This window comes from Morone saxatilis, unplaced genomic scaffold, assembly GCF_004916995.1.
Source record: "Morone saxatilis isolate NCDOM2014 unplaced genomic scaffold, NCSU_SB_2.0 Contig23, whole genome shotgun sequence".
In the NCBI taxonomy this organism is placed as follows: Eukaryota; Metazoa; Chordata; class Actinopteri; family Moronidae; genus Morone; species Morone saxatilis.
The window spans coordinates 22,629,443-22,642,573 of NW_023339796.1; the positions used below are offsets into that span (position 1 = coordinate 22,629,443).

A 13,131-nucleotide genomic window follows, 5' to 3' on the forward strand; every position below is an offset into this window, starting at 1 on the left:
ATATTTTGTTTCCCCAGAAAGTATTGATTTTTTCAAGCCGCGCAGTATCGATACATTGAGTCCCATTCAAATCCCCATGTTCCGCCTGGCACTTCTGATCGCTGCCCATTTCCCCCGTTCGCATTGCAGGGAGAGTGTATTAGTCAGCCAGGTGTCGCTGTAGAGCATTTCTAGCAAGTTACCCCGTCTAGATACTCCCTTTACACAGACGCCAACGTCTTCCTCTTTCCTGGCCTTAAATACTCGGCTGTAAGATGATTACTTTTTAAGTTTAAATGGTTTAAATGTTGTTCTTAGTGACTTGAATCTACCTTGGCTGTTTTGGAAGCCATGGCACTATGTTCACTTACCTAGCCCTGGCCCAGCACTGGGCTACCCCTCATACGTTCCAGGCTCAAGCCTAAAAAGCTGGTCCACAGCAATCGTTCAGCAACACGGCCACTTGCTGCACTTTCTCTTAATCACGACTCCAACCGATTCAACGAACGCCTTTCATTCTATCCCGAGGCGACACACTTACTGTCGCCAACAGTCCTGCATACCAAGCGTGGGACAACGTACATCACCAGGGTTAGAGTCAAAAATCAAGCCTAACATCACAACCATCCAAAACTAAAATAAACGGCTAACATCCACAACAACAAATCAAACATTACTAAATGCAACAAAATGCACCGCACTTACCAGCGCAACACTCAATTAGCCCCGCAAAAAAACCTCCATGTTCCATTGTAATGCTCGCACCTTTACTTTACTTTCAAGCGGCTTGTAAGCTCACAGTTGCCACTGTTTCCAACTACAATCGCAAACTACATCTTTCTCACCACATCCTTTGCGTTCATTCTTGTCCAGCACCCTTGCCAGCCCTGTACGACTCTCTGCCCCAGTCAGAGCCCATCTCTTCTGCTAATCGAGTCTTTCAGTTTTCAGTCTCCAACCTAATTCAATCCAACGTCAATGCGAGGACTCACAAAATGCTCACCCAAAATCACACCCCTCGTCCCCCCCTTTAAAATCCTTTCAGAAATGCGATGCTAACGTGTATCTGAATCCCGTATCAAATCCGTATTTTGGCTGAGATCGTGATATATATGTGAGCTGAATATCGTGTATCGTATCGTATCGCGAGATTAGTGTATCGCTACAGCCCTATCTCACATCCCACATTGCTCATACTAAGAGGCTGATTGAGAAAATGTGTTTTTAGGGCCTTTAATAAAGGCTTTGGTAATAGCTGGGCCTTCAATGAAATACATTTGCCAGCTCCCCTTAACTTGTCCCCACCTTCATCCCTATCATTCTTGTTTTGGAATGTAGCTAGTCATAGCTATTCATTTATTAGATTTTTCAGTCACACTCACACACATGCATTTAAAGCTCTTGGAAGCACTTTTCAGTCAGGACCTACTCAATGTGTGTTGGACCTGCGTTGGACCCATTCAAATAAGAATGCCGTCACCCTGCTGGCGCTATTATAGAGTCTCCAGTCTGCAGTGTACTTACTTCCATACACTTAAGTTTCAGTTTTTCTTTCTCGATCTCCCATGCGTGCCTGCTTCCATTTCTCTCTGTCTCTCTCCCTTTCTCATTGTGTTGATTCTGTTAAATGACATTTCCATTTCTGGTAGCAATGCCAGTTCACCGAAGCCGGTCAGCCTCTGACCTGTGTCAAAACCCTTGTCCCCTTATTTCAAAGAGAACGTCTGCTGTTGTGAGTATGTAAATGTATACTTCTTCAGTTTGGTAGAATCCCTCTATTTAAACAGGGCAGCATGGCAGTGCAGTGGTTAGCACTGTTACCCCAGAGCAAGTTTCTGACTGCAGACCTTTCCATATGGAGGTTACATATCCTCCCCGTTTCCTCCAATTGCTCCAGTTTTCTACCCCCACTAAGACAAGCTAGTTAGGTTACTTGCCGTCTCTAAATTAACTATACAATAGGTGTGAATAGTTTTCTGTCTACTCAGCCCTGTAGTAGACTAAAAATTTCTCCAGATTGTATCCCCCAAGTGAACTTGGATAGGCTCCAGCACCCTACAACGCTGCGCAGGGTAATTACTGTAGGTATACAGTAGAAAATCGATGGATGGCTTTCCATAAAAAGACACTCTATTCCGGCTAATGCAGTATAAATCCATCACTTGTGATGTCCCTACAGGACATACCAGTCCCTTCTGCCAAATGTATCCTCATCCTACACCCTCAAAGAATTACTCTGACATTTGAACATTCCTCCAAGCAACCTTTTTGGTACCCAGTGGAAAACCTAGTCAGTAATGCTAATGATATAATGATGCTTATAAGCCTTAAGCCCTGAGTAACTTTCTTTTCAGCACTATGATCCAATTTCTGTACCATTATTTCCTGCTTTTCTTTACTTATCTGCACATCTGCCCTTTTTGTACATGCAATTCACATATATTTATATTGAGCCGTTTACGTCTTTCACAGAGCAGCTTTAAATAAATGAGTGATTAAGAACTGTATCTTGTCCAAGGGTCCACCTCACCAAACAGAACTCAGTGCATCCAAAATCTCAAAGACAGACATTCTGAAGTTGTAACTTTCCAATAAACTCTATTCACATTCTAGGCTTTAAAAAAATATATATTTAAAAAAAATGCTCTCCCTGCAGTCACCAGAAAAATGTCTGGTAGCCATTATTACAGAAACCACTTGGCACTGCCTCGCTGCAAGATTATTAGAACACTCCCACAGGTTAGGCCACTGAATTCTCTCATTAAACCCGTCCTGCTCGTTTCCTGAAATTCCCTTCCTAACCTTTTTTTTCCCTTGCATCCAATCAATCCTTCTTTCCAACCTTTTTTACCCATCTCCATACATTTGCATATCCTTTACTCTCATTGACCGTATATAGAGCTGTAAAAATGAGTTTCGACTGAAGCTCCCATAGAGCTCTTTTCTTTCCACATGCAACCCTCACACTGTTGATTCCCTCCAAGGCTTTAATCTCTCATTCCCCTTCTTTATTCCGATATGCATCCTTCCTTCTCCCGTTCATCCCCATCCCGTCTCCCTCCCTCTGTATTCCGTGCACATTTGCATATCCCAGGTGTGTTAGCTCATCCCAACTCCTCTCTTTTTTCCCTGATACTATCATGCATGTCCACTTTTTTTGCCTCCATTTTTGCTTAACTGTTAATGTTTCAAGAAAGCACCCATCCTGCAACTGCTTTTTCATTCCTTCTATCCCCTGAACGCCCCTCTTTTCCTTTCTTTCTACTGTCTCTGTTATTCCTTCACTGCTTCTTATCTTTTCTTCCTTCCTTCTTTCCTTCCTCTCCTCTTCTCTTGTACCCATCCTCCATATGCTGCTATTTCCCAAGCGACAATATCTTGGGGCCTTTGGAGCCTGGAAGATGTGATGAGACGCTCAGCAGTTCTTACTCACAGTGGGAATGGAAACTATCCCACACGATTGATTCGCACCAAAGGCATTACTCCTCTATCCTCTCACCTTCCTTCCTTTCTTCATTCCACCTAAGCTCCCGTGGAAGCTTTCGGAGTTGCTCTAACCTCCACACACTCGCCGTACTCCCACCTGGTCCTGTCCACCGAGTGATTACATTTGTATGCTGCGGACATGAGAAAGAGAGAGACACTCTCTCTCTTTCTCATGTCCGAGGATTGAGACTGAGAAAGGTAGAGGATTATGCCTTCACCTCAACTGTGTGTGCATGCAAGTTCACACTGGTTCAGCAAAGAATGTGGGAGAGGAGAGAGAAAATAGGGATGGGAAAGAATTGGTGTGGAGAACATAGGAGCCAGGATAAAGGGAAGGAGGAGGGGAAGTAAAAAAAAAAGGGGGGGGGGCATATAAATAAAATGACATGGTGAAAATGGAGAGAACAAATAAGGAGAGGATGAGGGAAGAGAAGAAGAGGGTGGAATTTGAGAAAGGAACGTGAAGAGAAGTGAGGAAAGGACAGAAAAGGAGAGGAGATGAAAGGGGAGGAAATGAAAGAGAAGAAGAGAGGAAATGAAATGACAGAAAAGGAAAGTAAGAGAGGGGATGGAAGAAGAGGATGGACTAGGACAGGAAAGGAGAGGGGATGGAAGGAAAGATGAGGAAAGGAAAGCAAAGGAGAGGTAAAGTAAGAAACGGACAGGAGAGGAGAGAAAAGGAATGGAGAAGTAATGAAAGTAAAGATGGAGAGGACAGATAAGGAAAGGAGAGAAAAGGAAAGAGGAGGAGAGAAGAGGACAGGAGTAAGAGTGGAGGAGTTTAGAGGAAGGAGCAGTGGCTCTGAAACCATAAGTAGGCCACTGGAAATTTCAGAGAAATTGATTAGCATTCAAACAGACACAGTAGGCTGCGGGGGGTGGGGGCTGTGGTGAGGGCAAATGAATATTTATCAGAAAATGTCTTCCCATGGCTGGCACATAGACACACCCAAAGGCTGTGGAGAGAGAGCGAGGAGACAGAGACAGGAACAGCAGGACAGAGCTCCAGAAGCACAAAGAGACGGAGACTCGGAGAGGAAAAGACTAGTGTTGGAGTGGGACAGAGAGGACGGGCGAGAGAGTGACTGACACAGAGTGAAGGGTAGAGCCGAGGGCTAGGCTCTGTTAACACTCCCACAGGCTGTACCCAGCTACTATCACACTGCTAGGTGAATAGATACAGGCTCTAACTGACTTGACTGCACAGAATGTCTCATAGCACTGTTCATGCATGTGTATGTGAGTGTTTATTACTTTCACCTTGCCCAGGGATGTTTTGTTGTATTTTTCCTCAGCGGCATCCCTGGGGTGTGTCCTTGCATTAATTAGCAGGAGCTGCACATGGCTTGATGGCTAAAACCAGAGCACAGCCGCACACAATCACAAAGTTCCCCATCTCTCCTGCAGCTCTGACATTCTCTGCTTTAAAATATTTATATATAGTGTATATTGTAATGAACGTATTATATTGTTGTTACAATATATGTATTTCCCTGGCCAGATAAACAAAAGAAATGCTGCAACTGGAGTTCAAAATGAGCCATTTATCTTAAGTTAGGGTGCTATATGTGTTCAGTGTGACAGCCACTAGCCAGTGGTGGTTGCCTTTTTTGTTATTATTTTTTCCAGCCACAGTAAAATGCAGCATTTTCTTCTTATTTGTTTTTTTTTCTTTTCCGGTGAAATTGGTTTATCTTGTTTTTTATCCCCTGCAGTCTTGTTGTGCAACCCCACGCCCCCACACCCCCACAGTTCTCAGAACCTCTGCTCTATCAGCGGAGGAAAAGTTATAGTTCATATTCTGCAAATGCTTTGAAAAGCATTTTTTGCTAGTCACAGCAAGATCAACCTGTACAGCACACCACATTTGACCTATATTTTATAAACATTAAACCAAACTGCAAAAAGTAAATGATTAAATAGTAACTAAAAACGTATTTGTCCAGTGAGGATGTTTGTGATTTTAATGGCTCATTGAAAACTCTCTATAATAGAGTGACACATTTCTTTGTTACAGTAAAATGTGTGTTATGATGTAATAATAATCAGTTTTTTATTTGTCCCTAGACAGGTCTAAAATCCATTCAATTTCTAACCCATCATTTCTTTTATGCATATTATGTAAATTTAAGTGTGCATAATGGCAAAGGTCAAAGCTGCAAATTCTTATTTTACTTTCATAATGACAAAAAAGAACAAAAATACCACTTTAAAAAATCTGCAAAATTGCATGGTACACGCTAATTCCAGGTCTTATTAGCTGTCAAAATGATTCTTTTTTTCCTTGTGATATGCATTTGGTATATTTATCTCGAGACTAAGCTATAAAGTATTTCTACAAATCTGGGAATAGAAATAACAGTGTGTGTTAGTGATCCATCGGTGGTCAAATATTAAATAAAGTACTGTGGTGATACTGATCATGGTCATCGTTGTTACACCAATGTTATGAACATTATGTGACAACCAGTAATTGTTCACCAGGTGCACCTGATTTGCAGTTGTCTATTCATTCATTCATTCGTTCAATTCAATCTAATAGCCTAATATTTTGTTAGTTGTCGGACAAAGATTTAGTTGGAATCGTGCATAGCTCTGAGAAGCTCTCTACAGGCATTTTTCTTTGAGAAAGGTTTACCTTTTCTTATCTTGCCTTTTAGTTCTGAAATAAAATTCACATTCAAGTGCTCACAGTCGATGTCAAAACTTATATAAGATTCACTTTTTTGCCAAAGTGATTTGCTGCTGCACTGTTTTTACTCCCCAAGGGCATTTTTTAGGATGTAGTTTGTTTTACAGCAGAAGAAATGGCCTGGAGACCTGTTGATTGAGATGGTTGGCCAATTAATTTCCACTTGACCCAAACTAAGTGGTTGTATTTGCTGCAGTACTAATGGAGGACAGATGCAGCAGAGATGCAGGATTGCTACCACTGAAGCTTAATACTGAGTCCTGTACAGTGAAAGTGGAAAATAAACTGGGGCCTTTCAGAGGTATGGGTAGAAACCTATGGTAATGGGTGCTACATAGGCGGAGTCTGCTGAGAAGTGACAGACATCACATTTTCTTTCAATTGTGTGATCTGCGTCACTAAAAACTGCATATATAACAGTGTGAATCACATCATTTCTAGACATCTGAATTCATTTTCTGTCTTCGTCCTCACTTAAGCTGGTATTGTCCAATGTGGTGCCATGTTTTGTGGAACCAGTGTTACCATCTGCTGGAAGCTCACTTCAGCATATTTAGTTTCTGTCTGGTAGTGGATGTGTAAGCTGCCCATGTGGACGATGGCACTCGCCAATGTCCAATCTCTCACCATGTTTCTTCATGTTTCGCTGTCTGGTATGCCCTTCATGTTCCAAAAGCCAGTGTGCATGACTCGTGTTCATTTAAAGCTACAATAGGTCACTTTTGTAAAAATAGTTTTTTGTTGTGTTTGCTGAAACTTTCACTTTATTCTGACAGTAGAACATGAGACAAGAATCCCCTGGGCCTGAACGAAAACAACCAATCAAGGGCAAGAAAGATAGATAGCTCATTGTTGAGTCTCATTCCTAGGTCATCAAATATCTATGCTGGAAATGAGACTCAACAATTAACTATCTTCAACCAACCAGCTCAAAGCATTTTTCCATCTTTATTGGCCCTGATTGGTTGTTTATTTTTGGGGCCGGTGGATTCTTGCAAATACCATTAGGAGTACTTGGACTCCTCCTCCTCCTAGAGGAACTTGATTATTGTCAGGATATAGTGAAAGTTTCAGAAAATATGCAAAAAGCAAAAGCTTAGACCTATTGCATACTCAGCTGTACTGGTGGAGCAACAAAGCCCAGTATATGTGGGAATAACTCTGTTATTGGATGATTCTGCAGTGCCAATCTCACTGACTGCAAATTCAAGAAGTAGTGTCACCTTAATGCAGAGAACCTTGAAGTAAGGGTAGAGAAGTCAGGGTGTTGGAAGGGCATGTAGCATGTATGATTTTGATGCAGGAGACCTGCGTCCTGTCTTGCATCCATGAATCATGATCTTTCCCTAAAATGTTGGCGTTAAACACTGAACATGACATGAAGGGTCTACACCCACTTTTGCCTCTTTGTGAGGCTAGGCACAACAGTGCTTGGGGCTAAATGCGAACGTCAGCATGTGAATGTATGTAATGTATCCCTCTTTTTACCATCTTAGTTTGCCGTGTTAGCGTGCCAATATTTTGCTGCTAAACACAAAGTGCAGTGGAGGCTGATGGAAATGTCATTAGTTTGCAGGTATTTTCCAGAGTATCAGACCAGCTGAAACTTTAAGGCAATGATGGCGTTATATGAAAAGTCAGGGGATCACAAATCACTACAAATCATCCAAAGAGTGACACAAATGTATGACCATATTTCATTATAATTGATTCATTAAGACATTTCACAATCAAAAATACCAACCTGCTTGTGGCACTGAATAAAGGGATCTGGAATATTTGTACATTATTTTGTGGCAGTCTAACTAATACTTGGTGAGTGATTCTCTAACTCTTATCCCTAGGCTGCGGCTGCCTTACTTAGCTTGTCAATCCTAAAAGCTACTCAAAAGCTGAAATAAATGATCATGTCCAGGCTTTTACCGCTTGGGTACTCTCTACCGTGGCACTCTCAACAGTCCATCCTCACATAAAGTGACAATATCATATATTCTATACATTAAAATGGGCTTTTTACATCCAGCATCATCAGACTAGATGGTTTTGTCCTTTCAAATCATTATCATTGAGAGGAGGAAACATTGGTTCCCTCATCATATGGAATTGGCTCTCTGATTAAATGAGCTTTCATCATCTCCTCCACACACCCCTCCTCTGTGTCTTTGTTACTGTGTGTGTGTGTCTGCAGTCAGATCATCTTACTTATGAAGTCATCCGGTAATGAGGCGAATCACATTAGATGAATGGATAGGCTGACTAATCGCATAAAGCCTGTTAATTGGATGCATATTGTCATGGCTAACTGTTATAGCATCATAAAGTCGCAACGCTGCCGAGGGTGGCGCTGCTCTGAGGGTGCATGAGCAGCACTAACATGGGAGCAAATAGGCATGACAAATAAATGAGAGAGGAACCTACAGGCCTTGTGTCGAGCTCGCTCTTCCTCTGTCACCTTTCTCTCCGTCGCTCTTCTAAGTCATCAGCCCAATAATTATTTTTTAATTCCAGACTCGAAAGCGCTTCCTGCCTTCCACCTATCCCTCCCTTCCCACCTGGGGGAATTTCATCAGCCTTTTCTGCTTAATTACCTTCAAAGACGCTGTCAATCTCGCCTAATTATAACTCAATTCTCAACGTTGTGTCTCAGAAGGGCGGGCTCTGAATTGAACCGTTTAAATCTGGTTTACTTCCATGACCTCTGGAACTCCCCCGCATAATAAGAACAGATGTTACAGTTGTCCTCAAAGGGGAAAGCCTTCCCTAAATGTGCTTTTGTTGCGACCCTGAATGCCTCATTTAGTGTCTATTTACATGGATAAATAGGCAATGCTTAAGGACCCTGACAATTCTAAAAATGCTTCTCGAACTCCGAAATTGAAAGTATTTTATGTGTCATTTGCTTGGCAGAACTCTTTCTCTGCTCTACTCCAAAAAATTGCATCTTCACGAAGTAAAAACTAGCTTAGGTGTAGCTGTGTTTTTTCTTCAGTAAGTTTGCACTAGAAGTTCTTTCCTGCTTACATACATTTACTGTTATGTTACGACCTTAAAGCTGCAGTAGGTAACTATTTATAAAAATAATTGTCATATTTGCTGAAATTTTCACTATGTCCTGAGAGTAGCACATCAGGTAGCTCTGGCTCATTCTATCGCTCTTAATGGCACTCGCAAGAATTCACTGGGAATAAAAACAACCAATCAGAGCCAAGAAAAATATTAAAATACTTTGGGTTGGAGGTTTAAAGACACCTGAATAATGAACGTTATTTTTTATAAAATTACCTACTGCAGCTTTAACAAACGATATAAAAACTATAAGAGTGATGTTTTTCCTTATTAATTCTTATTATCAACAAATCCAATGAAAAGACAAAAAGTGTTACTTTGTCTTTTAATACATCCCTACCCTGTCTCAGCCTCAAAACCATTCATTCTTTTTGAAGGCGTAAAAATGTTGGGCTTGCACAGGATGCTGCTGTTCGTTTTCTGTTTTCTACCGACAGTCACCTTTGTTTTTAATTATGACCGCGGCCATTCCCTTTAAACCACCATGAACATTGCCTAAACCTAAAAAAATTGTAACCATAACATTAATTTGACAATTGATGTCACCCTGCCAGTAGGTCCCTCAGAAAACTTATGTCTTTCTGCAGGTTATGGACATATTTTCTGATTTTCTATTACAGTACTTGTTTGTAGATGCATTAATTGTTGGTTTGGGTTTCTTTGAGGGATTTGTAGAAAAAATTGAATATCATTTCATCCTTTAGAATGAAAAGCTGAAAATTCAAATCCTTCATTAAAACAGACAAATGTTGCAGAATGACTTTATCAGAAAAAGTTACATTTGTTAATATTTTGACAAGCAGCAGCTCATGTCAACTGGCCTCGAGTATAGAGGTTAAGACCACATGCTGTACAGACACATGAGTTCAGAAACAACTCAGAGCATCCTACAGGATCTTACCCATATCTGCAGACAGCACTTGCCATTTTTAAGCATAACATGAAGAAATCTCCCTGACCTCTTCTGTTTTCTTCTGCTCAGGGTAACAAAATAGCCGTTGTGACCAATGTTTTACAGAAAGTAATGCACTCAAATTTAATCTATTATATAAAACGGGTGAGGCAGAGGGCTGAGTGGTGAAAATTCAAGATGGAGGTCAGTGTGATGCGCAGATAAATTGCCTTCAACTAATACATTAGCATGTCTGGTGTCATTGAAATTTGTATTTACAGTGTATTTTTATATCTTAGAAACTAAAAGAATACTGTTTACCTTGATTCACTGTTTAAATTAAAACCTAAATACTGTTTAAATTATTAAATAAATATTTTTTTAATGTTTATCTGATACCACACATCTATAAGACCCTTTTTAAGGTAACTCATGTACTGTGTTCAAGGTTCAAAGGTAGCTTTATTATCCTCGAAAGGGCAATTTGTTATACAGCCAGCAGTGTATCAGAATCAGAATCAGAAACTTTAATAATCCCAGGGGGAAATTATTTTCGTTACAAGACTCCAGGTAACAAACAACATATATTAACAAGCAACATCTATTTAAGAACAAAATATAATTATTATATATATAAAATATATATAAAAGATCAAATTTACAGTTTAATAATGTGCAAAAAAATGGTACAGGTGGTCAATAACACTGGACACCAAATAATAGACAACAACCAATGAGATGATAAAAAAAAAGTGCTCAAAGTACAATACAAATATCACATATCAATTCAGTGTGTGTACTGAGATAATCATTTGCTACTTGACCACCTCAAACTGGATGATTTTAGCCCTCTTTTTCAAAGTTAAAGTTTTTGTACATGTATATTTCTGTGTGTGCTTGTGCAAGATGGGAAATGTGTAACATGGTGGTGGGGGGGCTGTCACAGTGGGACCATCTTTTCATCACCACCTCCATAATTCTTCATCCTGTTCCTACAAAGTATCTGCAGGAAGTCTGCCTTGCAAGTCCGTGCCCTGCAGCTCGGAGGCAGTGACTAAGACTCATATTAAGTGCACAAGCACACACACATACAGTGTATTGTATTCTTGTGGCATTACAGCAAATAGCAAATCTTTTAAAACCATTCCAAACGCTATTATGATCATCTGTAAATACAAGCTGACAAAAATGATCAGTAAAATAACTACATTTCACAGATTGTATCTGCAGGAAAGTACATTAGTGAATTGACATGTTCTCATACAAAGCCCAGTCTCTCTAATAACTGCTGTAGTTTGCCAGCATAGGCGCCAGCACCCCCCCAAGTTCCAAAAATAAATTAGATCAGATGGTTTTGAATAGCCTGATATTTATTAGGAACTGTATAACATTATTTGTATTCCTATCAGTCATATTAAATCAAACCAATTTTATAATATCGTAGTATGATAAGCAGCATGTTTTGAAGTAGTGGATGGAGGCTCAGAGGGGACTTCATTTCCTCCAGACAGTCAAAAGTTGTGTTAGAAAATTATGAAGAACGATGAAGAGAAACATGAATTCTCCTCGATTTTTCTTTACGGCAATATAAACTGTAATGATGCTTTAATTATTATACATATTTTTCAAACAGTTTTTGGACACCGTATTGTATATAAGCCTCAAGCCTCTGATAGGACTTTTTCTACAGTATGACATCAGTTGACTGACAGCTGAGATCCAGCTTTGCTAGGAGACTCTCTATCAATGATGCGTTGCTAACAAGACAATTACGCTGTCTAGACTGCTAATGCTAATAGGAGTTTTTTTCTCAGTTTTTGAACAAGTTGACATAGCATTGGCTGTCATCTGTGAGCAATTTAAGCCGTCTTTCCCCCTTACAACATTCAACCTTTGGGAGGGCCCATGTATTCTATTTGTATTCCAATGGCAGCTCCTGCACCTGTAGCTAGTATTAGCTATCTTTCTGTCATGAGTCTGAATGTGGTGAGGAAAATGACCATTAACAGGTAGCCCTGTAACCTCAGCTGTCAGCTACGTTACTCAATAAATTAAATCCCAGTGTTACATTAATCCCCCAGCTGGTTAACTGCCTGAGGAGTTAGTATTAATGTAAAGCCCCTACAAGGAACTTTCATTTTGTGTGGACGAACGCAGGATTGTTTCCGCCATCTTTTTTCATTGATTTCAAAGGGAATCTGACCTGGTGGCAGGCATTAAGAATAACTACAAACAAATAGGCTTATTGCTGATGGTCGTGTTTGTTTATGTAGGTCATATAGAGGCATCACTATTAAATTTTGAATGTATCATGAGCAGTTAAAAAACTCCTTGTATTAGGTTTGAGTTAACCAACAAACTATTTTTGTGCCCACCTGCACAGATATTGCACATATTAAATTAAACATTGTCAGTGGGATCCAAAAGTCCATGTCTCCTGTCCAACAGTAATTGATGGGGGCACTTCCACTGCAGGAAATACAGTGAAATTCAGATATTTTCTTCATACTCACTATTCTGAGTACAAAATACAAAAACAAACACTATTGATTCCTTCGCAAAAATGCAATTTTTCAGTTTAGCTTTGTAGCCTTCTGCACACTGATGTGGAAGAGGGAGAGAGCTGTGTGCGGTATTCTATATAAGTGGTTCCCAACATGGGGGTTTAGCATAAAAATCTAGCTGCTGAAAGACTGTAATGAACCTTAAAACTAGAAATAAATGTACCCAAGTTGTGTTTATTACAAGCAGTGAAAACTCAGTTATTTAGGGTAAAACCTTCCTAAAAGTATCTTGGTCACTTTATTGATCTGAATTTAAGAATTTGTACCTTAATCTCAGATTAATAATTAGCAAAAACAATCTTACAATAAGACACAATTTGTTCAAACAGCACTATAAAAATAAGTTACTTTGTCTTAAATGAAGGCACCAAAAGCACTAATTTAAAAAAAATATATATTTAAACTGTGAAAAACTAAACAGCTGCTTTATTTCCAACACTGAGACCAGACTA

The 13,131-nt window shown here is 39.9% G+C and overlaps 1 protein-coding gene across 1 annotated transcript in view; it reads left to right on the forward strand.

The window, feature by feature from the left end:
- The window catches only part of astn1 (astrotactin 1), a 374,129-nt gene that overhangs the window by 257,150 nt on the left and 103,848 nt on the right, over positions 1-13,131 (forward strand). The window lies entirely within an intron of this gene.